Here is a 27,541-nt window from a genome sequence, read left to right as displayed (position 1 = left end):
TTTGTGCCAGACTTCTGTCCTAAGCTCCAGATTCAATTATCCAAGTGTCCACACCACCTCTAGTTGAATGGCTCTCAAAAACCTTAAAGTTAACATGTCCAGTAACTGATTTCATTATCCTCACCCCCAAACTTGCTCCCCTGTAGTCCACATCTGAGTCACCCTTTACCGGGGTGCCCAACTCTTCCCTCTCCCTCCCTAACTAGTCTATTGCCAAATCCAGCAATTCATCCTCCCATGTATCTCTTAAATCTGTTGCCTTCTCTCCATCTTCCCTGCTACCATCAGAGCAGGGCCACCATCAAAACTTTCTGCGCTGCTGGGCCAGCTTTGAAACACCTTTTGCCCTCCACCCTTGCCTCTCCACAGCTCTCGATCTTCGGGACAGCCAGGGTTACCTTTCAAAAACTGGAAATATGCTCTGCCATTCTTCTGCTCAAAACCTTTGATCATGTCCCCTCACCAGATAGTCTCATCTGTGACACTTTCTCCTGCAGATTCTGCTTTTAATCATACTGAGCTTCATTCACTTCTCTAGTAATTCACCATCGCGTCCATTTATTCAGTAAGCATTTTTATTGAATATCTACCATGGCAAATGCTAGGTTCTGGCAACGTGCTCCAAGGAGAATGGGGAAGGGGTCAAGATACACCTGGGACTGGGCTCCCCTGGAAGGCTGTAATGTCTCTGTCTTTGGGAGAACCTGGGCCAGGATCATGCAGTTCATTACTTTGTGTGCTAGATGGCGGGACTAGTACATACTGTGCCTAGTGCAGTGCCTGTGGAAGGCGTGCAGTAAGTACTACAGCTTGCCTTTCCGCAGGGCTTTGAAGGATGGTGACTCCTTGGAAGGACTATGTGGGAAGCACATTGTGTAGAGGGAGGGACATCTGATTTCTTCATCAAAAATTAAGTGTGTCTGAGGTTTGTCAGTTTGGTTTTGTGTTAGCTTTACACTTAAAATGACTGTGGATAGGGCTATATTTTCACGTAATACAATAAATCCCTTTTGTGACATTCCATCCCAATTTGGGATTTTCAGAGTTGGGAAATCCCTGTGGAGCCTGGACGTAGAGTGTTGTTTCTGGATATACTAGTGACTTATGAGTTAGAAGAGTTGCATATATAGTAGCCATGTCCCCTGCTTCATCTTGGGTTTGTTTTGCATCATACTGGCCAGATAAACTAAACAAAATGATAAAGGGTAGAAACGGTCCTCCATTAGTGAAGTCAATGTTTGTGTAAATGTTAATCCCTAGGAAATAGAATGTTATTCACTCCTCAGTCCTACAGATCCACTTTCTGACCCTCATTCTACCGCCTTGATGTTTTTCATATATTTTTTCTTTTCATGGGGGAAGCTTGTACTTCAAAGAGACAGATACATCTTGTTGCCTAATCTCAGAATACAATAAAATCTTTTGGTGGTGTTTGTGATTTCTGAAAAGTTTGTTGAAATGTTCAGATGGTTTACTTTCGTATAGAGACAGAATAGATCACATTGACTGGATATTTAAGCGTTTACAGAATGTTTGGAATTGTTGGATGCCTTCTCTGTTTTCTTTCTCACTGTCTGCACCTCCCAGGCAATCATCACTACCCAGTACCAGATAACTGACATTATCAGTGACTGAAATCAACATGGAGACTCCTCAGAAAATCTGTTTTTCATAAACTTTTGGAGAGTTGCAAAGGACCATAAATACCATGTTCCCTCATTTTTCAGTTGTTTTTAAAAAAAAAAAAAGTACAAAGTAATAAGGCTTGTGATTTTTTTTAATGTAAAAATACAGAAGTACATGCAGTAAAAATGTACTTTTCCCTTCAATCTCTTACCCCATTCTGTTCCAAAAGTGTAATCACAGTTAATGGTAAAATAAGCATCTTTCTATGCACTTAGATGCAGATAAAAATTTTTTTTAGATGCAATACATATGATTTACTCCCTCTCTTTATTTTAACCTGACAATAAATCTTAGATCTTGTGTATCGGAATGTGTGGCCATACCTCATTCTTTTTAATAGTTAAATAGTAGCTGTTGTAAGGATGCACACTAATGTCTTACCACTTTCTGCTGACATTTGAGTTATTTTTCAGTATTTTTTGCTGTTACTAATGCTACTGCAGGAAGCATCTTTATGTATACATCTTCAGACACAGGTGTGCTGGTATTTCTAACACAGTAATAGAGTTGCATTTTATGCATTTAACTTAGTAGAACTCAATCATAATATGCTCTTACATAATTAAACATGTAAGATTTTATTTTGTCTATGTGTTCTTTATGATATATGTACCTCGGTAAATCAATTTATGTTTATGTATACTATTAGGCATGTTGGAATTAATGAATTACATACACTTGGACAAGTTAAGGGATATTTAAGGATTTTTTTTCATATGCCATTTAAAAATTTACTCTAGGGCTTCCCTGGTGGCGCAGTGGTTGAGAGTCCGCCTGCCGATGCAGGGGACACGGGTTTGTGCCCCAGTTCGGGAAGATGCCACATGCCGCGGAGCAGCTGGGCCTGTGAGCCATGGCCGCTGAGCCTGCGCGTCCGGAGCCTGTGCTCCGCAATGGGAGAGGCCGCAAATGGGAGAGGCCGCAACAGTGAGAGGCCCGCCTACTGCAAAAAAAAAAAAAAAAAAAAAATTTAACTCTGGAACACGAGTATAATGTAGAGATCACTAGAATTGGAATTTCTGGAAGAAAAGGTTATGTGCACTTAACTTTTTGATAGATAATGCTGAATTTCTCTCTAAAAAGACTTATTAATATACTGTTGGTTTCTTCACCTCTCTAGCATCAGATAATTGTCTTTATTCCTCTGCAGTCATTGGCTGGGAAAAAGGCATTTCATCATTTTAATTTGTATTTTTATTAATGAAGTTGAACTTTTTCATATGTTCACTGGTTTTCAACTTTTAAACAGCTTGGTTAGTAGTCCTCTCTTATCCATGGTTTTGCTTTCTGTGGTTTGTTATGGTCAACTGTGGACCAAACATTAAATGGAAAATTCCAGAAATAACTCATCAGTTTTAAATCGCACACTGTTCTGAGTAGTGTGATGAAATCTTGTGCCATCCGACTCTGTCCTGCCCAGAATGTGAATCATTCCTTTGTCCAGTATATCCATGTTGTACATGTACCCACCAGTTAGGATAGGAAGAAACATACATAGTATTATCCATGGTTTCAGGCATCCACTGGGGGGCATAGAACATGTCCCCTGCAGATAATGGGGGGACTATTGTATTCTTAATTTTTCTATTAAGGTATTGATTTCTAGGCACTCTTTATATATCATAAACATTGTTTCATGTGTGTACTTTCTAAAGTATTTTGGAAATATTTTCCCTAGTTTTTTGCTTGTCTTTTAAGGATAGGCCCAAACTGTTATTATTTGAAACAAAGCCTAGAATAACAAACTTCAATAAGTTGGCCAGACAAGATAAACACAAAATCGCAAGGCTTTTTTTTTTTTTTTTTAAACCTACCAGCATAGGAAAGCAGTACTAATCAAACTAGAAAACAAAATTTAAAAAAATACATTCTTGGTAACAGTAAAAACAAATTTGAAAGAACTACCTGAAGAATACTGTATTCCAAAGGACATAAAAACCTGAATAAATGGAGATAAAGACTGTATTCCTGAATGGGTATCATAAAGTTACCAGTTTCCTCCAAATTAATTTATAAATTAAATATAATTCCAATAAGAATTTCAAAGTAATTTTAAAAGTATTTGACAAACTGGTTCTAAAGTTCAATTGGGCTTATAAATGTATGGACAGCCAAGAAAATTTTGAAAAAGAAGAACTATGAAGGGGGACTTTCCTCACCAGATATCAAAATCCATTTCAAAATGGTTTTAAAAAATCTTTAAATAGTGCAACATTTTAGTTGAAAGAGACAAATCACTAAATGAGGACAGTAAAGTCCAGAAAGGTGAAATGACCAGCTAAAAGTCATAGCGCTAGCTAGGGACATCTTTTCATGAAGTCTAAAAGTATTTCTCAGTTTTTAATCTGATTGCATGCTGTTCTAACTTTTAGCAAAACTCCATTTAGGGATTTCTTGTTTTGCCATTTAAAAAAGTAGTTTAAGGAAAATATGCACTCAAAGAATCTACTTGCTGGACATTTCACAAAGCTTGAATAGGGGTTAGAAAAGGAAGATCCTCATACAAGTCAGCCAAGTCCATGTGTGTTTCATGTTCTGGTGTTTTTCCCCGTGGACGTGGCTGAATAGTTTAGGGGTGAAGCGTGGTGGTGGAAGGTGAGGAGAGTCCTGGGGCATATCTAGGAACAGGAGGTAGGAATGGTTTAGAAACTTGGAATCAATTGACAGGCTGGTTAGTATTTTATTGACATTGTAAGTTAAAAATTTTAAATATTGATCTGTTGTGAGTCACGAGAGTGGCCGATTTTAATTTATTCCCCCCTATGCTTTAAATGTGTGCTGAGCTGTAAAGACGAGCAAAAGGTGCATGGATGGGAAGGGGGTGTTTAGAATTTGTAGTTACTTGTATGAAAATTTGGCTTGATTTGTTTTTTTGTTTTATTTTTTTGAGTGTGGCTGGTCAGCTGCAGAACCTTCTGTTGAAGGAACTGATAGCATCTAGGGTGGGGCTAAGAGCAGAATGGTGTTTAATCACATACTGACCAGCTTCCTGACACTAAGAGAATTATCACCAGGCAGCAGCTACCAGGCTAATTTAACTTTAGTTCTGGACAGGCACATCTGCAGTAATCATTATTGAAGTAAAATTTCTTCAAGCAAATGTAGGCATTACTTGGCTTCCTCTTTCTGGCGATGTTTTCATGAATCCTCTTCAGTGTTTTTGTCGTTGGCGTGCGCATATATGTCTTTCCCATTAAAAGCTCTTTAAAGTACAAATGTCATATGCAAATACTATATTTAGTATTCTTAAATTTGAACATACAACATCAATAGATGATTTCTAGAAGTTTTCTATGTACCTACTCTGTGCCAAGCGTTGCAGTGCCCTCAGGTGGCTTGTGGGCTACTAGGTGGAAAGTAGTAAACTGAGGTTAGAAAAGGTTAATTGCTGTAACAGATAAGAGAAATCACTGGGTAGGATATTGAGGAAAGCTGCTTAGAAGCAGTAGCATTTGGGCTGGGATGTGTCGGATTATCTACTGTTACTTTATACACAAACCTGGGCTTTGTTGAGGTATGAGAGTTCCATGGCACTTCCTTTTGTAGGAACTTAATGTACAAGAGAAACCCAAATGTCTGTTTCTGACACATTTAGACATCTGAGGGTAGATTTTGGAAATCCTTCTACTTGGTCTCATTGCCATAATTTTTTATTATGTAAGCTAACACACAAGAAGTTGCAGAAGAAGTACATCAAAAATGCACCTTCTTGAAGTGGAAAGATCACATTCTTAGAGGTATTGAATGGATGTGTTTTGCTGAAACAAAATCCCATTTTAAATTTCTGTGTGTCTACTCTTTTTGTTTGTTTGTTTGTTTTTTGCGGTACGGCGGGCCTCTCACTGCTGTGGCCTCTCCCGTTGCGGAGCACAGGCTCCGGATGCGCAGGCTCAGCGGCCATGGCTCACGGGCCCAGCTGCTCAGCAGCATGTGGGATCTTCCCGGACCGGGGCACGAACCCGTGTCCCCTGCATCGGCAGGCGGACTCTCAGCCACTGCGCCACCAGGGAAGCCCTCTGTGTGTCTACTCTTCATGCTCGAGGAACTCGTTAAATAGGGAATCATTTGACTGCGTTCGTGTATCCATTGATTTCCACTATCCAAACTAGGGATGAAAACGAGGACCTGGCCCAAAGTCCTCAGAGCAGTTGAAATAAATGTATATTATAGTGTCCATACCCCAGACCTTCATTGCTGTGTTAATGTCAGAGCTGTTCAACCTCACTTCCAGTCTCTTTGCTCTTGAACTGAATCGCCATGGGCTTTGCTATCTGGTGTCCCAGCCGAGCCCTCCAACTTTCTGTCCACCAGTGTCTTACCAGGGCTTTTAAAATTCTTACCCGGACTAGAGATCCAGACCCTCAAACATCTGTACTGTTTGTCCCTTATCTTTTTGTTCTGTGTTTCCGTCACCTTGCGGGTATTTATAAGTCACCAGTTCTGCTTTTGTTGGAAGACCTGTGTGGCAGGGCTGGGCATCGCTTTCCTCTTTGTGTATATAGGGTCTGGTTGCCTAGCTACCTCGGAGGAAGGATGAAGTGAGGAAGGGTCTGGAAGGGGAAGCCTGGAGAGGTCTGAGTTAGACTCGCTCTGCTTGTTTTCCAGTGTGGGCGGAGCTCCAAGGGGCCCAGGGAAAATCTATTGCTGGGAAACAGCCACTTCCCTTCCATTTCTTCTTTACTCTCCTTCCCTCTATTTCTTTCTTCCCTTTTTAGTTCTTCATTTCAGCTTCTAGCTCAGGCCCACGGGTGCTCACCGGGACCAAAGAATCTGCGGAGTCCATCGCGTCGAGGGGTGGGAACTTCCTGGAAGAATATCTTCGCTTTTCAGAGACTAGCCTCATGGGGCAGCTGAGAAGAAGGGCGTCCTGGTGGAGAGGTTTACATTCAGAAAATTTAGATGAGCGTTCCACTTCTTCAGAGTGCCTTGAGATTTGGAGTGGGCCAGTGTAGGTTTTGAATCCTGGTTTCTTATCCTGGCCTTGTCACTTATGAGCTGTGTTACCTTGGGCAAGTTACTTGACTTCTCTGAGGCTACGTCTTCCTTTGTAAAGTGGGAATAACAGAATCTGCCCCATAGGGTTGCATAATACAAATTGTAGCAATAGTAATAGAGAGTATGCCTCATTAGAATGTAAATATGTGCTCAACAAGTACAAAGCTGCTATTATTATTATTTATTTGGAAGGGGGTTATCATTGAGAAGTGGGATGAGGACAGGTTATGGAGAAATCAGCCAATAAGCCTAGCTTTGGTGACACAGAAAATTTAATTAAAAATCACTTACTTCGGGTTCAGTTAGGTTAGATGCATAACTTGGTTCATGGTGTGTTTCTTCTCTTGGCTGGGTGACCTTTAACCTTTCTAAACCATAGTTTCTTCATCTATTTTTAAGAAAATGATGGTAATATCTACTTCGTGGAACTGTAAGGTGATCTTGTGTGTAAAACATGTGGCAGAGTGTCTGGCACAGAGCTTGTCCTAGAAAGGATCTTATTTTTAATTCTTAGTAAACTTTAAGGTAAAAGAGCAATTAATGCTACAGTAACAATACATCATCGTACTCTGTCCCTGGAAATATGGTTGTTTCCAAAAGTTTTGACACTCCTGCAATATGTTTCTGGAGAAAACATACATACCCAACAAGAGCGTTAGCCCATAATTAAATAATAACACTACTCCATTATTACTTGGGTAGAAATTTGTTTTCTTTCAAAAGTTAAGGCTTACTTCTCAATATATTGCAGTGGATAAAAGCATGAATCCTACTCTCTCAGTAGTCTCTGCTCCTGGGATTTGAAGACATATATGTAGAGTAATTTTAATTTCTTTATCACCAACATCTAGCACAGTGATTAACAATGTGGTAGTAGCTCAATAAATGTCTCTGTAACTTAGATTGATTTTCCGATTTCTAAATGTTTTTTTTTACAAATAGTTTTTGTTTCATGGAGACTTAAAGTATTTGCACTTGTAGTGGTTATTTTGGTGTTTTATTTCTCAGTGAACAGTGGGCATGTTAACCTGGATATTGGCATGTTACCAAACGTGGCTTTTCTTTCTCAGTTTTGTTGAAACGGCTAGTTTCCTTAACCAAGGAATTTTGGTAAGATTTAGTGTATTCATCAAACACTAGTTGCCAGACGCCGTTCTAAACGTCTTACGAACGTTAACTTACTGAGTTCTCATAACAATCCTATGAGGAACTACAACTACAATCCCCATTTTATAGGTAAAGAAACCACAGAGAGGGCAGGTAACTTGCCCGAGCTTGCACAGCTTCGTGAGAAGGATGGCATCGAACCCAGGGAGCTGTTGACTCCAGCACCGCTCTTCTTTTTTATTTTTTTTTAATGAAAAAAAATTTTTTTTGCGGTACGCGGGCCTCTCATTGATGTGGCCTCTCCCGTTGCGGAGCACAGGCTCCGGACGCACAGGCTCAGCGGCCAAGGCCATGGCTCACGGGCCCAGCCGTTGCGCGGCATGTGGGATCTTCCCGGACCGGGGCACGAACCCGCGTCCCCTGCATCGGCAGGCGGACTCTCAACCACTGCGCCACCAGGGAAGCCCCCAGCACCGCTCTTCTTAAGCGCCACTCTGCTCCTTGCTGCCCAGCATCTGAGTGCCCAAAGGCGTGTCTCTCTTTGTGTCTTTCATGAAAAGTTGCTTCTATTCCCTTGGCCTGTGCACTGCTTTAAAGAAAGCAGCATGGAGCTGAACAGAAATAGAATAAATGCTGACAATGGAAGAATCGTGATATGTTGAAACGCTGGTGATGTAAGATGTGACCATGATGACAGATGCTGGGTTAGCAATGTTCACGTTCCACCAGGGGACCCCGTTGCCAGTCTGCAAATAAGCTTTCTTGTGTTCGGATTCCTTGGTGATTATTATTCCTCAGGGGGCAGTCATCCTTTTAATCTTGTGGTAGAAAATTAAGAACGAGTCTCACTGAGGTGTGGTTTATTTTTAAGTTTTCTTTTAAATATTAGTTTAGAGAAGTTAATTAAGTACCTGGCCTGTGAATCCAGCTTCTTGGATTTCTTCAGAGAGCAGGTTTTCTTAGGAGAATTAGATTACAAATTGGAGAGTTTTACCTTATCGGTAAATCATGAACATTTGGGGTCCTGAATAGGTGGCAGGCTTGCATAATAGGACCTGAATAAAGTTAGGCAAACATAACTATCTCAGATCTTAAAGGCCTTTTGAACAGAGCCTTAAGCTAAAGTGTTTGTCAGCGTTTCAAGTAAGGCACAAGAGGCCAGGGGTACTTTCTCATTTTGCTTGCACTGATTTTCTTTTCTTTTTTTTTTTTGTGGAACGCGGTCGTCTCACCGTTGTGGCCTCTCCCGTTGCGGAGCGCAGGCTCAGCGGCCATGGCTCACGGGCCCAGCCGCTCCGCGGCATGTGGGATCCTCCCGGACTGGGGGACAAAACCGTGTCCCCTGCATCGGCAGGCGGACTCTCAACCACTGCGCCCCCAGGGAAGCCCTGATTTTCTTTTTTAACTTAGGGTGTCTTAGGGTTGCCCCAGGTGTTATAAGTTGCAGGGAGGTCTGGCCTGCTTGAAAGCAGTGATTGTTGATTTTGGGGGTCATTGATCCCTTTGACAATCTGGTGAAACCTGTGGGTACTCTCCCCAGAAAACACACACAGACACGCACAGACACACACACACCCCTTTGTTCATAACCCCTTAAGGGCCACAGACCGTATTTGGAAATTCATCATGGGAGCCACTTACGGCCCCTCCCCATATGTGTGCCATCTTTTGCCTTCCTGGCTCTAAAATTCAGCTAACTGGTTAGTTTATCACACATACATTCTTGCTTGCACCCCAGGACCATTTGTTTTTTAAAGTCTTCCTGTCTCTGGGAAGTGAATCTCAGAAGGGAAGAAAAAACATTCCTTTAAACTCCACCAGATACTATCCCTGTAGGAGACAACTGTCAAGTGGACCCTGCTTTCTAGCCACCATTAGCCCTGTAGGAACTGAGGCAGAAAGGGGTTCAGTGAGCGAGCCTGGAAACTCTCCCCGTTCCTGCCGTGCCCTCTGTCACCTCACGCCACACTGGATTCCCTGCGCTCACTCACCTTTATGTACCTTGGCACATGTTCTCCACCTGGAATGCCCTTCCATCCTTCCTGCACCCCAGGAATGTGTGCTCATCTTTCAGGGCCCAGCTCAGGTGGAAGTCTTGCTGAACTCCCCCAGCAGGCCCCTCTCCCCACTGTGTTGCCATAGCAATTTTTAAAGGCCTGGGTTACAGCACACACACGATATGTTGTAATTATTTTTTATATGTTGGGCAGGCTCCACCGCCTGTAAACCAAGCACTTGTCTTAATCATCTTGATCACCCCGAACGGTGTTAGGTGCTAGGTATGTTTGCCATCCAGCGTCTAAACGGGTAGGCTGTGGGGTTAGGATGCCGGAATTCAGATTCTGACTTTGTGACCTTGTGAGGAAATGACTTCCGTCTCTTTGTGCCTCTGTTTCCACATCTGTAGGCTTCTGGGGGAGGGTGGACAGAGAGACGTGAATCAATGCATATTGTGTCTGGCACACAATAGTCAGCAAGTGTTCAACATCGTGATTAATCATAGTATTAAGCTGTAATATTATTGAGTGAATGAAAAACTCCAAGTAATCCAGCCATAGTTGGAGATAACATTTCAAGGAATGTAGTCGATTCTGTATTGTCCAAGTTTAAATACCAGCACAGATCAAATAAATCAATCTAACATCTGTGGGGCACCCCAAGAGGCTTGGTAGGACACCGTACTTTCAGCTACCACCCATCTCTTTGTATTAATGTTAACTGTGATCTATGAAAGGGCTTTAAAGCACTTAGAAGTAGGTACTGTGGGAGACTTCAGAGGACGAACTTATGGTTACCAGGGTGAAAGCGGGGGAGGGAGGGATAGACTGGGATTTTGGGATTGACGTGTACACACTACTACATTTTAAACAGATAACCAACAAGGACCTACTGTATAGCACAGGGAACGTGACTCAATATTCTGTAATAACCTAAATGGGAAAAGAATTTGAAAAAGAATGGTTACTTGTATGGGTATAACTGAGTCACTTTGCTGTACACCTGTAACTAACACGTCATTGTTAATCAACTATACTCCAATATAAAATAAAGATTAAAAAAAAGTAGATACTGTGGGAATATAAGACTTTTTTTTTTTAAGGAAGCGCACACTTTTAATATACAGTTTAAATGTGTTCACAACCTCACAACCTTGTGTTTTTCACGTCACTTTCAGAGCAGCCCTAGTAGGCTTTGGGAAATGGAGGGGGTCACCACCATGTTTAGCCCCACCGGTAACATTCAGCCCTGTGGGAATTCATAAGTAACACTTAGTCACAAAAGCATTGGCTTCTGCTTCTAAGACAGGTCAAAGGTGGTGAGAAAAAAATGTCACTGGAGTTTTTTCCTGTGTGTGTTTTATTTGTAGGTAGGATGGAGACATGATGCTAAAGTCATAAATGTAATAATTCTGTTTTAGAACTGGAAGGAACGTTGCTAGTCTAGGCTTTTCTCCTTTCAGAAGTGAGGAAACTGAGGTCCAAAAAAGTGGCTTGATTTGCCATATAACATTGTGTCTGGACGTGGGATGGGTCTATGCCTTGGCCCTCACGTGGAGTCACATGGATGGCCATGTGGCTGGCGCGGGGGGAGGGGCTGCTGGAGTGCCCATGCCCTCTGTGCAGGACCGCCTTTCTGCCTTCGAGCACACACCTTGCTTCTAGAAAGCCTTCCTGGACTCCCCAGGCAGTATCTTCTCTGTGCTTTCAAAACTAAATTATGCCTAAATTAAAAGCTGTGAAATCCAGGCCTCCTGGAGGGGTATTTAGTTTTCCCTTTTAAAAAAAGCAAAACAATTCAGCAAATGACAGTGTTGCAAGCCTTAACCATATCATCCAGTGATTGATATACATGTCCCCCAGTTTTTGTAGTGAAATATAAAAAGTTTATAATCTTATTTCATAGTCAAAGTTTAATCAGTTATAGTAGGTCTCAATACATCCTTAGCAATTGGGGCCTCAGGTTACCCAGCAAGATCCCTTTCATTAATTTCTTGAAGTTGTTTTCCATCATGTTTTGGCTTCTTGGTATCTATATAGTTTCTAACCTCGGCAGCCCAGGTTTCCATGCTTTAAAAAGTGGTATACATTTGCTGTTGTTTCCTTTTTCAAAATGTAGGTCAATTTGTGAATTTTAAACTATTTTTAAAGTGAAAGAGGGGGAGGGGAAAGTGCTTTTAGAAGAAATTGAATCACAGTAATTTGTAAATTAAATGCCCTATCCCTAGTAACTTGATTCATAGAACAATATTTTTGTTTGTAACTGTTTGGTTATATAATCTACACACAAATTGGCAAATTTAAAAAATATGAAATCGCACAAGTCCCTTTGCCACTGTTGGCAGTATAGAGAGAATCATACTTATTGCTCTATACCTGTAGTATTTCTATAAGAAACAACAAGTTGCATGCCTTGATCATTCTCTGCTTTACGTGGAATAAGATATTTAAGAGGTGAAAACAAAGAAGAGGCTTCATGGTGTATATCCCTGAAATGCACTTGTTTGGCACATTTTTCAGATCTTATAAAGAGAACTAATCTTTTGGTGAGTTGTTGAATAACTTTTGACTCATTCCCCTAAAGTACATTTCAAAGTATGTCATATCAATGAACAGAAATGCAATAATGACAGCATTTTAAAAAAATATAATTTATTTGAATAGAGCTTAAAGTAATGAATTAAAAACAAAGAAACAACCACTACCACAACAAAAACACAGAATGATTCCCATCCACACATGCAGCATTTTCTCCCACTTTTTTTTTTTTTTTTTTTTTTGGCGGTAGGCGGGCCTCTCACGTTGCAGAGTACAGGCTCCGGACGCGCAGGCTCAGCGGCCATGGCTCACGGGCTCAGCCGCTCCGCGGCATGTGGGATCTTCCCGGACTGGGGCACGAACCCGTGTCCCCTGCGTGGGCAGGCAGACTCGCAACCACTGCGCCACCCGGGGAGCCCTCTCCCACTCTTTTAAACCACCTCACGTTTCCCAAGCACCAGAAATCCATATTTTCTTTTATTTTTTGGTCAATAAAGGTAAGAGCAGGTAGAGAGACTCTGTTCAACCTCAGCCCGGCAAGGCACACAGCAGTTGGATAATTTACCATACGCGTATTAGTGGTGCAAGACCTAATTCTTGTCCCTTACAGTAATGCCACTGATGTGCTCTGGTACCCAACACAAGCAACAAAGCGGTACTTTTCATTGACTAATGGATTTAAGTTTTTTGTGTTTTGGGCTTTTTTTTCCTGGTTTTCCTGGAGACACTGTATTCAAGATGTAGTTTAATAAGGACCGATTAATTCACTGCAATTGTTAAATTGGTATTCTCGATATTCCTTTTCTATTAATGAATGCTGGGATTGCAGCCTGACACTGTTGCCTCATAAGGGTTATTCCAAGGCACATGATGTACTGTTATGTAGATTCACATGCAGTTGTGAGAAACAATACAGAGAGATCCCCATGTACCCTACACCTAGTTTCTCCCAGTGATACATCTTGCATAACTGCAGTATAAAATCTGATATCTCAACCAAAAAACTGACATTGCTCTAATCCACTGACCTGATTCAGATTTTACCAGTTACACTTGTTGTGTGTTTATATTTAGTTTTCTAAATTTTATCACATATGTAGGTATGTATGAACACAGTCAAAATACAAAACGGTTCTATCACCATAATACCTCCTGCTACAAAATGACAGCATTTAAAAAATTAGTGGTATTTAAGTGTTATATGAAGAGACTAGTGTTTGATTTCTTGGTAGCTATCTCAGTTACTAATTGGAGAAGGTAGAATAATCATGCAACAATCCTTCTATACATGTCTGAGATATTCTCATGTCTGGATATCTTTGAGAGACACGTACTAACACCCTATTTAGTAGTTTCTCCTAAAAGCCAAAATTATAGCCTCTGCCTCATATTCATTTACTTTTCTTGAGATATGGGTGAAAGTGTTATGAATTTTAAAAATACCTATCTCTTATAGTTCACTTACTCCAGAAAGATACATTAAGTGTCTACCATGTGCTTGGCACTGTGTAAGCTGCTGAAATTTAAAGACAAATAAAAAGGCCATTTTCTTAGTGAATATGATGAAAAGTAAAGCAGATGATGACAATGTGGAGGATAAGTATTTGTGGGTATGATTTACTTTTTTTAATGAACACTTTTTATTTTTGTCCGTTGCACCGGGTCTTAGTTGCAGCTCTCAGGCTCCTCAGTTGTGGCATTTGGGATCTAGTTCCCTGACCAGGGATGGAACACAGGCCCCCTGCATTGGGAGCGTGGAGTCTTATCGACTGTGCCACCAGGGAAGTCCCTATGATTTACTTTTTTGTTTGTTCGTTTGTTTGCGGTACGCGGGCCTCTCACTATTGTGGCCTCTCCCGTTGCGGAGCACGGGCTCCGGACGCGCAGGCTCAGCGGCCATGGCTCACGGGCCCAGCCGCTCTGCGGCATGTGGAATCTTCCCGGACCGGGGCATGAACCCGTGTCCCCTGCATCGGCAGGCGGAGTCTCAACCACTGCGCCACCAGGGAAGCCCCCTATGATTTACTTTTAATATGTAAGTGAAAGTGGTTTTAAAATGAGCAAGGCCTACTCCATTCGTCTCACCTCTCTTCTGTCATTGAATAAGAGTGCTTATCAGTATACGTATTACTGATCATACAGTTCTATTGTCAAGAAAGGAGTTTTAAAATTTTTTATTTAACGTCCCAAAGATCACTTTTCTTTAGAAACAAACTTTAATTTGACAGATTAGCCTATAGTTGTTGAAACTGACTCTCTGGTCAAAAGGTAATGATTTTTAGGCTTCCCTGGTGGCGCAGTGGTTGAGAGTCCGCCTGCCGATGGCAGGGGACACGGGTTCGTGCCCCGGTCCGGGAAGATCCCACATGCCGTGGAGCGGCTGGGCCCGTGAGCCATGGCCGCTGAGCCTGTGCGTCCGGAGCCTGTACTCTGCAACGGGAGAGGCCACAGCAGTGAGAGGCCCGCGTACCGCAAAAAAACAAAAAACCCCAAAACCCCCAAATACAGCTTCTGGCTCATTCGTAACATAGCGGTAGTTTCAGTTATTTGTTACTATTCGTGGCTTTATTCTTGTTATAACAAGGCAAAGAATAAATAAATGGGGAAAAAATCCTTACACAATTGTTTTCTATCTGGCTATATTGCAACATAGGAAAACAACAAAAGAAGAACCCTTTAGCCTAGACATTCCATTGACTCAAGAAAAATCACACAAGCTCTGAAGACAGCTTTTATTTGGAGAGAGAGACTTTTCTGGAGTCTTCCCATGCGGATTGTTCAATAGGAATCCAATGCACGCTTCTGCTCCTCTAAAATGATGATGTCTTTTGCCTAAGAATAGACCCTTCTTTCAGTATAGAAACCAGATAAGCTGTCCTACAGCGATCCAAATAGCTATCGGCCTCATCCCCACCCAACCCCCAAACTTGAATAACAACCCAGCAATATAATTTTACCGTTTACAACTTGGCTGACCCAAACATGAACTTTCAAAGAAAACAAGAGTCATTACTAAAAGAGATTCCATTTCTTTCCGGGGCCTAATTTAAGATGACTTTCCAGAACTTTGAAAAAACTTATTCTTCCAATGGCCACTTAATTGTGAAACAAAATAAACACCCACAAGGGAGGCAAAATACACAGTTCTCTTATGTTTGGATTTTAAAATACCTTTTTTTTTTGGGGGGGGTGAGTTTTTTCTTTCTAGGGTTGTCATACATTGTTTGGAATGATTTATCAGGTTCCATCCAATCCTGTGAATTTTAAGGGCGATGATTTATGAATAACTTTAATTCAGTAAGACCTCATTTCTTAAAATTTGCCCTGTTAAGCTTCTCATAATACCTCTCTATTCTATGTGCCCTGGTTATTCAGAGCCAGTGAGTGATGGTGTCAGCACTCTTAAGCCTGGTGGGCCTGGCTTCTAAGCCCTTGCTTGTTGCAGCGAACCAGACCACTTTTTATTGTGTATGCCTTTCCGAACACTTGGAAACGTCCTAGAGAACTGCAACAGCTCTGAGGAACTGCAAGACAGTATTTAAAGTGGCACAGCAGAGAATGCACAGGCTTTGAAGTCAGACAGGCCTGGGTTTAAATCCAGACTCTGCACTTTGAGGTGTTGTCTTGGGCATAATGAGCCTCATGGGTAAATCGGGTGATTCTGTCTGCCGTAGCAGGATCATTGAGATGAGTACGTGAGAGATTGTATGCATAGGATTGAATCAACTAAGTATAGTCGGAGTTTATGAAATGATAGCTATTCTTATTATAATTGAGTCATTATAATTATCAACTTGACCTAGAACGCCCGTGTTGTGATTTTTGCCATGGTATACGTAAGACCTGTCATTGTACCCATGTTATCTAAGAGATGACTTCCAAGTGTGGGTTACTTCAAGAATAAAGTAACTGAGCAGTCATGAGTCTCAGGTGGTCCTAAACCAATGCAGTGACTTCTGTGAGGTGAGTGAGCCCATATTTTGTTTGTGGTTTAAAAAGGAAAAGGGAAAAAACTCTTTATAGAGTCCTGCATCCTGACTTTTCTAAGCGGTGAAATGAGGGAGCTACACTGGATGGTCTGTAAGTTACCTTCTAACTCTGAAATTCTGTGATTGGTGCTAAACCCAGTACTAAAACTCTGGGAGCTTTTCGTTTCCTCAACTCTTAGGAAATCGGGTGTATCGGGGATTATTACATGAGAGTTGGAGGTAAGGGAGTTACTATCAGTGGTCTCTTCTGTCCACTAAGAACAGAAAAAAAGAACTTTGTGTTTCATTCTACCAGATTTTCAAAAATAATAATTCCTCATCTCACACACACACACACACACACAGACACACTATCACACAATTTAGTTCTCCAAGTGTAAGCTTTCTATTTGTGAGCAGTTTATGGAATTTCATTTAACCAGCTCCTAAGGAGGGCTTTTGTGGGACAGGGAAAGGAAGACCTCTCTGTCCTTAAGAAATTTACAATCTAAGCAAGGCTGAAAATGAAGAAGATCCTAAAACATGTTTCTAAAGGACACATGTCCAAAGAAGACACATATCCATACCATCCAAGTGGTTGCTAACTCCTTGTGAAGGCGTCAAGTTGGAACACATGCTCTCTGGCCGTCTTTTTAGGTGCATTGCTTTTTTATTTATTTATTTATTTTTTTAATGCTTGGCTTTATTTATTTATTTATTTACATATTTTTGGCTGTGTTGGGTCTTCATTTCTGTGCGAGGGCTTTCTCTAGTTGCGGCAAGCGGGGGCCACTCTTCATCGCGGTGCGCGGGCCTCTCACTATCACGGCCTCTCTTGTGGAGCACAGGCTCCAGACGCGCAGGCTCAGTAGTTGTGGCTCAGGGGCCCAGTTGCTCTGCGGCATGTGGGATCCTCCCAGACCAGGGCTCGAACCCGTGTCCCCTGCACTAGCAGGCAGATTCTCAACCACTGCGCCACCAGGGAAGCCCGCATTGCTTTTTTAAAAATAATTTTTTATTGAAGTATAGTCGATGTACAATGTTTTGTTAGCTTCAGGTATACAGCACAGTGATGGTTTTATACATACAATTATATAGACACACGTATTCTTTTTCACATTCTTTCCCCATGTAGGTTATTACAAACTATTGAGTATAGTTCCCTGTGCTATATAGCAGGTCCTTGTTTATCTGTTTTATATATAATAGCGTGTATATGTTACTCCCAAATTCCTAATTTATCCATCCCCCCCACCTTTCCCCTATGGTAGCCATAAGTTTGTTTTCTGTGTTTGTAAGTCATTTTGTAAATAAGTTAATTTGTATCATTTTTTTTAGATTGTACATATAAGTGATACCATATGATATTTGTCTATCTCTGTCTGACTGCCTTAACTTAGTATAATCTCTAGATCCATGTTGCTGCAAATGTCATTATTTCATTCTTTTTTATGGCTGAGTAGTATTCGTGTGTGTGTGTGTGTGTGTGTGTGTGTGTGCATGCGTGTACGTGTACGTACCACATCTTCTCTTTCCATTCATCTGTCGATGGACATTTAGGTTGCTTCCATGTCTTGGCTATTGTAAATACTGCTGCAGTGAACGTGTGTCTGCAGGGCACATGTATCCTTTCGAGTTATGGTTTTCTCTGGATATAAGGTGCATAGCTTTTTGATTTACTTAATTCTTTCATAAATTTCATAGACCTTTCTAATTGAGTAGTACTAGTACTTTATGGTACATGACTTTCTAAATTCAAAGTCTTTGCTGTAACTTGGAATTCTGTTCATGTCAGTAATCCTTATGGGACCGTGAGTACTGTGTTGATGATATACACAGATTAAAGAGACAGCAGCCAATGGGGATATGTGCACAGTCTGTGTGCGGTTGTGTGTGTGTGGTGGTGGAGTGATGAGTTAGGGAAGACTATATCAGGAATAATCTTGAAGAGGTTTCAAAGGTAAGTTGGTGACTGGGAGAGAAACAGCCTTTGGTTAGATTATTTAAGTCAGCGATATATTGATTCAAGATAGAAAAAATGTTTGGAATATGGATAAATTCAGGGAAGGAGCAACAATTTTTCTGACATTTCCTTAAGTCCTTATTTGGAATTTAGTTATTTCCAATAATTATCCCCATTTTTCTTTTGAAGAAAATAATTGTTCATAGTAAAACAGACTACCTTGGAGAATAGAAAGCTCCTGGCACCAGAAGATGTTTAGAGGTTTGGAAAAGTAATTACTCCAGGTTTTCTTTTCACTTTTCTGAACACTTTAAACATTTCCTGCTGCCAGGAGCTTTCTATTCTCCAAGGTAGCCCATTTTAATAGGGACAGTTTCCGTGGTTCTGCACTCCTAGAACTGTGACTTCCATGCTCAGTGCTATTCCTGCCTAGTTGGATGACAACATAATTAACCTACTCCTTGTACAGGGCAGCTGTAAATATTTTAAATGTGCCGTCAAATTTCTCCTGAGCCTTGTATTTTTCCCTTCAGGATGAACATCTCTACTTTGTTCAACCATTTTTATATGCCATAGTTTCCAGTTGATTTCCTGACCTGATTGCTCTTCTCTGGGAAGTCTTCAGATGGGATTTTGTGCTCTGAATACAGTCCTTCTATGCAGAACATGTTGGCACCATTACATTCCTTTATCTAACATTACTGTCACTTAGGACTACATTAGCTTTCTCAGCACATGTCAGTCATCCTGCTTCTCCAAGGCTGGGCTATGTGGTTGCCACAGCTTGCTGGTGCCCTTACATTTTTTCATGCAGTTATGGTTTGCTTGTGTTTTTGTTTTCAAAAGAAAGATGGGTTCATTGTGTTGAATTCATACGATTGGACTTTGTACTAGCAGAGATCCTTGCTCATGGGATTTAATGTTTCTTGAACATTTGAATAAGTAAGAACATTTGAATTGAATAAATAATGAACCTTTATACATTTATACTCCTCGTCATGATATGTGTAGCAGTTTGACCTGGAGTTGTTGGGATTATAGGTCAAACGTTAAAATTGATATTATCAAAGCCTGCCGTTTGGATAAGCAAGTTCACTTCAGAAGAATTTTGTGTTGAACTCTGAGTGCTTTAAAAAAAAAAAAACTGTTGTTTTTACTTAGGAAATGGTTTATCTATTATGGACGTTTGTCTTAGAGCACAATTTTAGATATTTATTTGCTTACTATTCATTCCCGTCTTCCTCTTCCCTTGCTGATAAATAGCCTAGTGGCTTTTGTTAAAATAAAAACTAATCAACAGGGTTCTCTAAATAATTGTAAAATTTCTGAGCCAACTGCTAGTCTTACCCTTCTCCTTCCCGAGTTTTAGGGTGGTCATTATAACCTTTATCAGATACAGAGTATAAGTAAGTAGATTTGCCCCATCTGTCCTACCTGTGCAGTGAAGTGGACTGACAGTATGTGGAACCAGAAGTTGATGGTGGTCATTATTGTAAGGGGTGGGGAAGACGATAGCAGCCAAGAATGCCATTTTACCTGAAACTTCTAAGTGACTTGGTAGAGGAAACACTTACTCAAGCAAGGGTGTAACTGGAATTCCCTGGCAGTCCGGTGGTTAGGACTCTGCAGTCACTGCCAAGGGCCTGGGTTGGGGAACTAAGAACCCACAAGCCACGTGGTGCGGCCGGAAAAAAAAAGGTGTAGCTGATTACCTTTCACAGAGGATTAAGAATTACCATTTACTTCTGCAGTTGGAATTAAATTATTTTACTTCTTTATCCTAACACACATGGGGGTGGAGTGAAGGGAGAGGTATTTCAAGTACAGACTATACTACTCTACCTTTTTATGTTTTTCTTTCCCTTTGTATTAATGATATATATTATTAAATAGCCTAGATGTGCCACTATGTCAAGTTTGTATTTATATACAGAGCTAGAAATAGAAAGATACGGTCTTATTTGAAACGTGTTTGTAGAGGGGGAATATCTGAATTTACTTGCAAGTGTCAAGCATACTCTGATACTGTAATACTAGTGGTTATTTTGACCTAATTTTAGTTGAAGTTAATGTGAGCTGTGATCAGTCACTAATGTGAAATAATGTTTGGGGGATAAACTTTATGGGTGTGTAAGTTAAAAGTAAATCACTTTAATCCTAAAGCCAGAAGGAAAGGATGTGTTCTTCTATGTTTCCTGTCGAATCTTACAGCTGAGTTGGAGGAGTCCTGAGTCGGCAATTTCTAAGAAGTTAAAGGTAGTTTTGATAAATCATAAAGCAATATCTTCTCCTTTGGGAGTCCTTTCTCAGGATAGCGTAATGATGTGGAGGCACTGATTCATGGTTTACAAGGAACCTTTTATAATAGGACCTAAGAGAACCCTAAATAGGCTGACTTGCAGTGAACGTCTCAAAGGAATGTTGTTAGAAATCTTTTGACATTCTGAAAGTTACAAGAAAAAAGTTCTTCTGTAGAGGTAATCTTCAATTTGCTTCTCTCTTGCTAATTGTTTCTTCTTTTATATAATTAAAAAAAATTTAAATTGTGGTTAAAACACAAAATTTGCCGTCTTAACCATTTTTAAATGTACAGTTCAATAATGTTAAGTATATTCACGTTGTTATGCAACAGATATCCAGGACTTTTTTTCTTACAAAGCTGAAACTCTGTACCTGTTAAACAACTCCCCATTTCCCCCCTCCCTCCAGCCCCTGGCAGCCACCATGCTACTTTCTGTTTCTGTCTACTTTAGGTAATTCTGTGTGAGTGGAGTCCTACAGTATGTCTTTTGGTGACTGGCTTTTTTCATTGAGCATAATGTCCTCAGGTTCATCCATGTTGTAGCATGTGACAGGATTTCCTTCCTTTTTAAAGGTGAATAATATTCCATTGTATGTATGGACCACATTTTGTTTTGTTTGTTCACTCATTTGTTGATGGGCATTTGGATGGCTTCCACCTCCTGGATATATTGTGGATTATGCTGCTATGAACGTGGGTGTGCAAATACCTTTACAAGATCCTGTTTTCAGTTCTTTTGGATATATACCCCGAGGTGGGATAGTTGAATCATATGGTGATTCTATGTGTAATTTTTTGAGGAACTGCCGTACTGTTTTCCATAGCAGCTACACCAATTTGCATTCACACTAAGGGTGAAGAAGCGTTCCAGTTTCTTCACTTTTTTTTTTTTTTTTTTTTTGCGGTACGCGGGCCTCTCACTGTTGTGGCCTCTCCCGTTGCGGAGCACAGGCTCCGGACGCGCAGGCTCAGTGGCCATGGCTCACGGGCCCAGCCGCTCCGCGGCATGTGGGATCCTCCCGGACCTGGGCACGAACCCGTGTCCCCTGCATTGGCAGGCGGACTCTCAACCACTGCGCCACCAGGGAAGCCCCAAGTTTCTTCACATTTTCAGCAGCACTTGTTATTTTGTTGGCTTTGTTTTCTATAGTAATTATCAATTTTTCACACTAACCATAATGATCGAATAATTTTTGAGTGCCTGAGTGTACACGAATAGGAGATTCGGGTGTACTCTAAAAAGCTAGGGTTTTAAATTGTTCTTTAACTTGCTTTTAATAGGTCTGGTATATTGTTTCTTCTTGATTTTTAGCAAAACCAGTAGGGAAATTTTTAACCAGGGTAGAAAAAGCAGTGGAACATTGTGTAGCTAAAATTGCAGACCTCAAACTTGGCACAGGTATTAGGCTGATAGAAAAAAAAGTCAAGTTCAGTAGACCAGATTGTGGGGAAAGCATGATTCATGTCATAGAGTTTACAAATAACAGGTGTACATAGTGCACTAGGATGTTTCTTACCCATGAATGGAAATGTTCCAGAGACTGAACAGTCTAGAAAGATGGATAAGGTGGTGGATCTCTTCAGCTCCCCAGTGTTTCACTTTTTCCATCATAATGCCTAGTTTCTGTCGTTTATCTGTTACAGACGCTAGGTCGTATCAAGATTGTCTCCTTGCTGTTAAATGTGGAAAAAAATGAACCCTCCAGAAATAGAAAAAAAAAATCTAATGTTTTGGGAGTTTTTCCCCTGTAGTGTTTATTTATTCGTGTATCCTCTTAATCGTATCAGAAACAACATGATCAGCCTCCTGTAGACTACACATATTAGAGAAACAAGTAGCTTGGATAGAAAAACATGGGAAACTACTGAACTAAGAGCAAGTAGTGACTTAATTTTGAAAGATACCTTTTTGGACCTTTACTGTGCCAAATGTTCCCTCTGGTGATATAGGCATAATTAAGCCAAAAAATGAAATAAAACACTTGAGATTCTTCACACTCCGTTTTCTCATTCTCTGCACTTCCAGGTCCTCATCGATTTTTTCCCTTTTGCCCTTCGTTCTGTGTCCCTTGAAGGTTTTCTTCCCTCTTCTCGCTTCCTCTGACTCTGGCAGCTCCCAAATGCGGCGTTGGTGGCACTGTATCTTGTTTCTGTAAACCCTCCCGGCTGGTCACAGCCTTCTCATCTTAATTACATTCTCCCTACTCCTGCTGTCTTCCCTGAAGTCTTCCTGTTTTGCTAAAGATGGTGCCCCTTAGGCCCTCGGTTTGCCGTCTGCCTTTCTCTTCCTTGGACTGATGCATGCGGCACCGGAGAGCAGTCCCCACCGCCGGAAGCTGTGTCGGGGGTGCAGCTGCACTTCTGGTGGCGGGAAACCCCTCCGGCTGCCATCTTGGTAGGGAGGCTGAGGGCACCAGCTGGGCCTGAGCCCGAGCCTGCTGTCAAGAGTGGGAGGGCACCAAGTAAGAGACCTATTAAGTTTCCTGCGGAGAGAAGAGGGAAGGTCAGGATGGCTTTGGGGATGATATTAGTAACTGAATTAAGGTTTCCAGGGAAATGGTAAACAGCTTGGCCATTAGCTGTCACCACGGATGCGATGACTCTTAGTCGTGACCTTTTTTTTTTTAACCCCCCATAATAATTTTTCTTCAATCATAGTGTCGATGTTAATGTCCCCTGAAACATCCACTTGTGACAGTAGGGGCGATTGAAAAAAAGCGTGTGCTTAGACAACTTCCTCCACACCCACTGGCAATGGCTCCTTGATAACCGAAGATGGCTGTGACAGAGCGCCTTCGAGCTCTGCCCTGTACCCACAACGCTGATCTGGAGCAATGCGCTGTGTGGGTGTGGTTTATGAAATACAGGCATAAATATAGGCCCAGTCTTTTTCCTAAAATGCAGTACTTATTGTTCTTTTCCTGAAGCCTCAATATGGTTTTTAAGATTTTTTTTTGTCCTGCATGAATAACTTTGGTAATTATGACTAGAAAATCCAAAACCTCATTCATCTGGATGCTATAAAAGAGAGAAGACAAGACTGCATAGCATAATGTTAAGACTCCAGGCTCTGAGCTGCTTGAATTGAAATCTCAGCTTTAACACTTACCAACTTTTTGACCTTGAGGAGGTTCCTTAACCCTTAGTTAACCTCGTTTGCAAATTAACTCCCATCTCAGAGGGTTGTGATAAGGGTGATTGAGTTGATACAGGTCCACACTTCCTTCTCTGAAATCCTTGGGACCAGATGTGTTTCAAAATCTTTCAGATTTTAAAAGGTAACACAGATTCAAACCACGTGGAGAGCGGGGAGGAGGTCATGATGACGCCCCGGAGCCGGAAGTGCAGCCCCTGGTCGCAGTCTCTGGCGGAGGACGTGGTGAAGAAGAAACCTCGGGCCACTGCTGAGGCGAGCAGCAGGAAATGTCAGCAAACCCTGGCAGAACTGGAGAGCGTCCTCAGCCACCTGGAGGGTCTCTTTGCCCAGACTCTAGTACCACGGGTGCTGACCCTCCTTGGGGGCAATGCCCTCAGTCCCGAGGAGTTCTACGACTTGACTTGTCTCGCTTGGTCCCCAACAGCATGGACCGAGCCTGAGCACAGCAGCTTCTTTGTGCCGCCTCTTCCGAGCCATTTTCATGGCTGATGCCTTCAGTGAGCTGAAGGTTCTTCCACTCATGGGCACCATCGTCATGGCACAGGGTCACCACGACTGTGGAGAAGACTGGTTTTGACCCAAGCTCAACTACAGAGTGCCCAGCCTGGGCCACAGATTGGCTGTGACCCTACCCCGTGGCCGACCCACCATCCCAGCTGCAGCCTGGGAGGATTATATTTGGTTCCAGGCACCAGTGACACTGAAGGGCTTCCATGAGTGAATGGGAATGCTCACCGTGAACACAATGGCTAAATTGTCTTTACCCCTGTGGCACCAAGTCACCCATCTCTTGCTTGGAGCTAGTTAATTCCTGGTGAGAGGAAGGTTCTCTCCTCCTGGCTGCCTGGCTCCGTTATAGACTTCCCCAGGGGCTGATGGTATGGCTAGGGCTGTAATAATCATCACCGAACAAGCATCTCTGAATCAAAGGCTGATTTTCCCAGAGGGTCCTGGGTCAGGTCTTTCTTTTGGGGGTTGGAAAGCAAATATGGGCCCAGAGACAGACACTCCTATGGAGGTGACCTTTTCCTGCTTTCTACTGAGGACTTTCAGAATTTTTACTAGGGACATAATGTGGATGTGACTTGTGAACTTAAATATAAAATGAATGGATTAATGTTAAAAAAACAACAACAAAACACAGTGTATAACCCACTGAACACAATACCCTCCGTGAGGTCTAAGGTAGAACCTAGTAATTAAGCAGACTACTATTTCTCCAGTGAAACAAATAGTTACACTAAGTGGGAGAAATGAAAACTAGTCATTTCAGGTGATGTTTTGCCACCCGGTGCATTTACATATACGACCCTTCTCCCCCCATCGCACACAATTTTAGGCCTTCTGAGCTTTTAGGTTTTGGAATTGGATTAGGGTCTGTGGATCCCTACATAACCATTTGTAAGCACCATTTTAATGTTAGTTATATGCAGAACTGAGTTCTTTCTATACTTTAGGACCTTTGGCTTGTCACTATAAGAATAGTTAAATCATTGTGGTTTAAAGTGAATATGGTGGGGGGTCACATAATTATATGTATTTTTCACATATTACCATTTCATTTGGGTTTCAGGTCTACCCCTTTTTCCAATTGTAAAAGAATAAGAAAGAGGACGAGGCGGAGCAGAAACATGCCATGTTCTTCTTTTCTTTTAAAATTTTTAGTGGAGTGTAGTTGCTTTACAATGTTGTGTTAGTTTCTGTCGTACAGCAAAGTGAATCAGCTATATGTATACATATATCCCCTCTTTTTTAGGTTTCCTTCCCGTATAGGTCACCACAGAGCACTGAGTAGAGTTCCCTGTGCCATACAGTAGGTTCTCATTAGTTATCTGTCTTATACATAGTAGTGTATATATGCCAATCCCAATCTCCCAATTCATCCCACCCCCACCTTCCCTGCTTGGTATCCATAAGTTTGTTCTGTACACCTGTGTCTCCCTTTGTACCCACTTTTCTAGATTCCACATATAAGCGATATTATATGATATTTGTTTTTCTCTTTCTGACTTACTTCACTCTGTATGACAGTCTCTAGGTCTATCAACTTCTCTGCAAATGGCACTATTTCGTTCTTTTTTATTGCCAAGTAATATTCCATTGTATATATGTACTACATCTTCTTTATCCATTCCTCTGTTGATGGACATTTAGGCTGCTTCCCTGTCCTGGCTATGTAAATAGTGCTGCAGTGAACATTGGGGTGCATGTATGTGTGTGTGTGTGTATATATATATATATATATATATATATCTTTTAAAAATAAGTTTATTTATCCATCTGTTTTTGGCTGCGTTGGGTCCTCGTTTCTGTGCGCGGGCTTTCTCTAGTTGCGGCGAGCGGGGGTACTCTTCGTCGCGGTGTGCAGGCTTCTCAGTGTCGTGGCCTCTCCTGTGGCTTGCGGGCTCCAGGCGTGCAGGCTCAGTAGCTGTGGCTCACTGGCTTAGTTGCTCCGCGGCATGTGGGATCTTCCCGGACCAGGGCTCGAACCCGTGTCCCCTGCATTGGCAGGCGGATTCTTAACCACTGCGCCACCAGGGAAGCCCTGGAGTGCATATATATTTTTGAATTAAGATTTGCTCCACGTATATGCCCAGGAGTGGGATTGCTGGGTCATAGCTGTGTTCTTCTTAATTGCCATCTTGTCTTGCCTACCAGTTGACTCCTCATTGAACAATTGTTTTAAAGAACATCTCTTTCAAAGATTTCAGATTTCTGAAGTATTTTCTTTTGTTTCTGACTTCTGCTTTCATTTGCCTCTGCTCTTAAGCACACATTAAGAACAGAAAGCCACCCTGTAAATCTTAATCTTTTGCTCTGGTTTGCTGCCAGTGAATCATTTCTAGAATATCTGATGTAGAAAAATCTTAAATTTTAAGTAACTTAAGTGTTCCTAAGATTTTAGTTTTCTTTTACAAAGAAGGGAGCCTCCTGAGCTTAGGACTGTGGGGTTAGTTGTCTCGTATGAACTCATGGTTAGTATTACAATTGGCCTGAAAGTCTAGCGGTCTGGCACGTCTTATTCTGTTAAAATCCATTGAAAAATCTCTTTGACGCTTATAGTAGAAAATAAGTAGATGTCTAGATTTTCATCCTCTTTTCACCTAGTACATACATTTGCCAGTCAGAGCCTGACCAAAAAGAGAATGTGGAATGTTTGAAAAAATAATGTATGCTTTTGAAAAGATAAGACAGATACTGTACGCAGAAACTATGTACTCTATGAAGGGCAAATTTAAAATTTTAGAGGAAATGTTACTATCCTTGTGTCTGTAAGAAACACATATTGACAAAAGTAACTATATACGTAGGTATTTAAGCACTTCAGGAGAATAATTTTTAGATTAATTTGCTGAAGTATATCTGTTCTCTGAAGAACTACAGATTTCATTTTTACTCATTTATAAATCAGTAGTTCATTAGTTCCTAAAAATAACTGATTTCTGTAGAAGTGAAGCTGATATTGGGGGTTTTAGATTTTTCTTTTTCTCTAACGTTTATCATTTATCTTTAGTCTGTCTATAAATACATTTGTGTGAGGATTTTGTTAACGGATTTCATTGCCTCCTTAAGACATACCAGTGTGGCACATTAAAAGTAACTTGGAAAGTTAGATCTAAATGGGCAGAAATCACCTTGAAGTAAAGCCTTGTTTCTTTGTATAAATGTATCTCTGTTCCTGCTTCACATCATAGTGAGGTGGGTTATTAATTTTAAAGATGATTTTATAGTTTGTGTTTGGTGATTCCTTCTAGTTCACTTTTCTCTTTTTTGTGTAATCTGTGAGGTGCATTAGGTCACTTGGTATGTTTTACTTTTAGTAGTCTC

The 27,541-nt window shown here is 41.3% G+C and overlaps 1 protein-coding gene and 1 pseudogene across 3 annotated transcripts in view; both read left to right on the top strand.

The window, feature by feature from the left end:
- Nucleotides 1-24,434, top strand: part of LOC136141902 (MAD2L1-binding protein-like) — a 29,588-nt pseudogene extending 5,154 nt beyond the window's left edge.
- The window catches only part of RBPMS (RNA binding protein, mRNA processing factor), a 187,251-nt gene that overhangs the window by 22,299 nt on the left and 137,411 nt on the right, over nucleotides 1-27,541 (top strand). The gene's annotated exons all lie outside the window — the stretch shown is intronic.

This window comes from Phocoena phocoena, chromosome 21 (genome assembly GCF_963924675.1).
Source record: "Phocoena phocoena chromosome 21, mPhoPho1.1, whole genome shotgun sequence".
NCBI classification, from domain to species: Eukaryota; Metazoa; Chordata; class Mammalia; order Artiodactyla; family Phocoenidae; genus Phocoena; species Phocoena phocoena.
The sequence above is the reverse complement of the archived record's forward strand: the minus strand, read 5'-3'. Positions and strand labels throughout refer to the sequence as shown.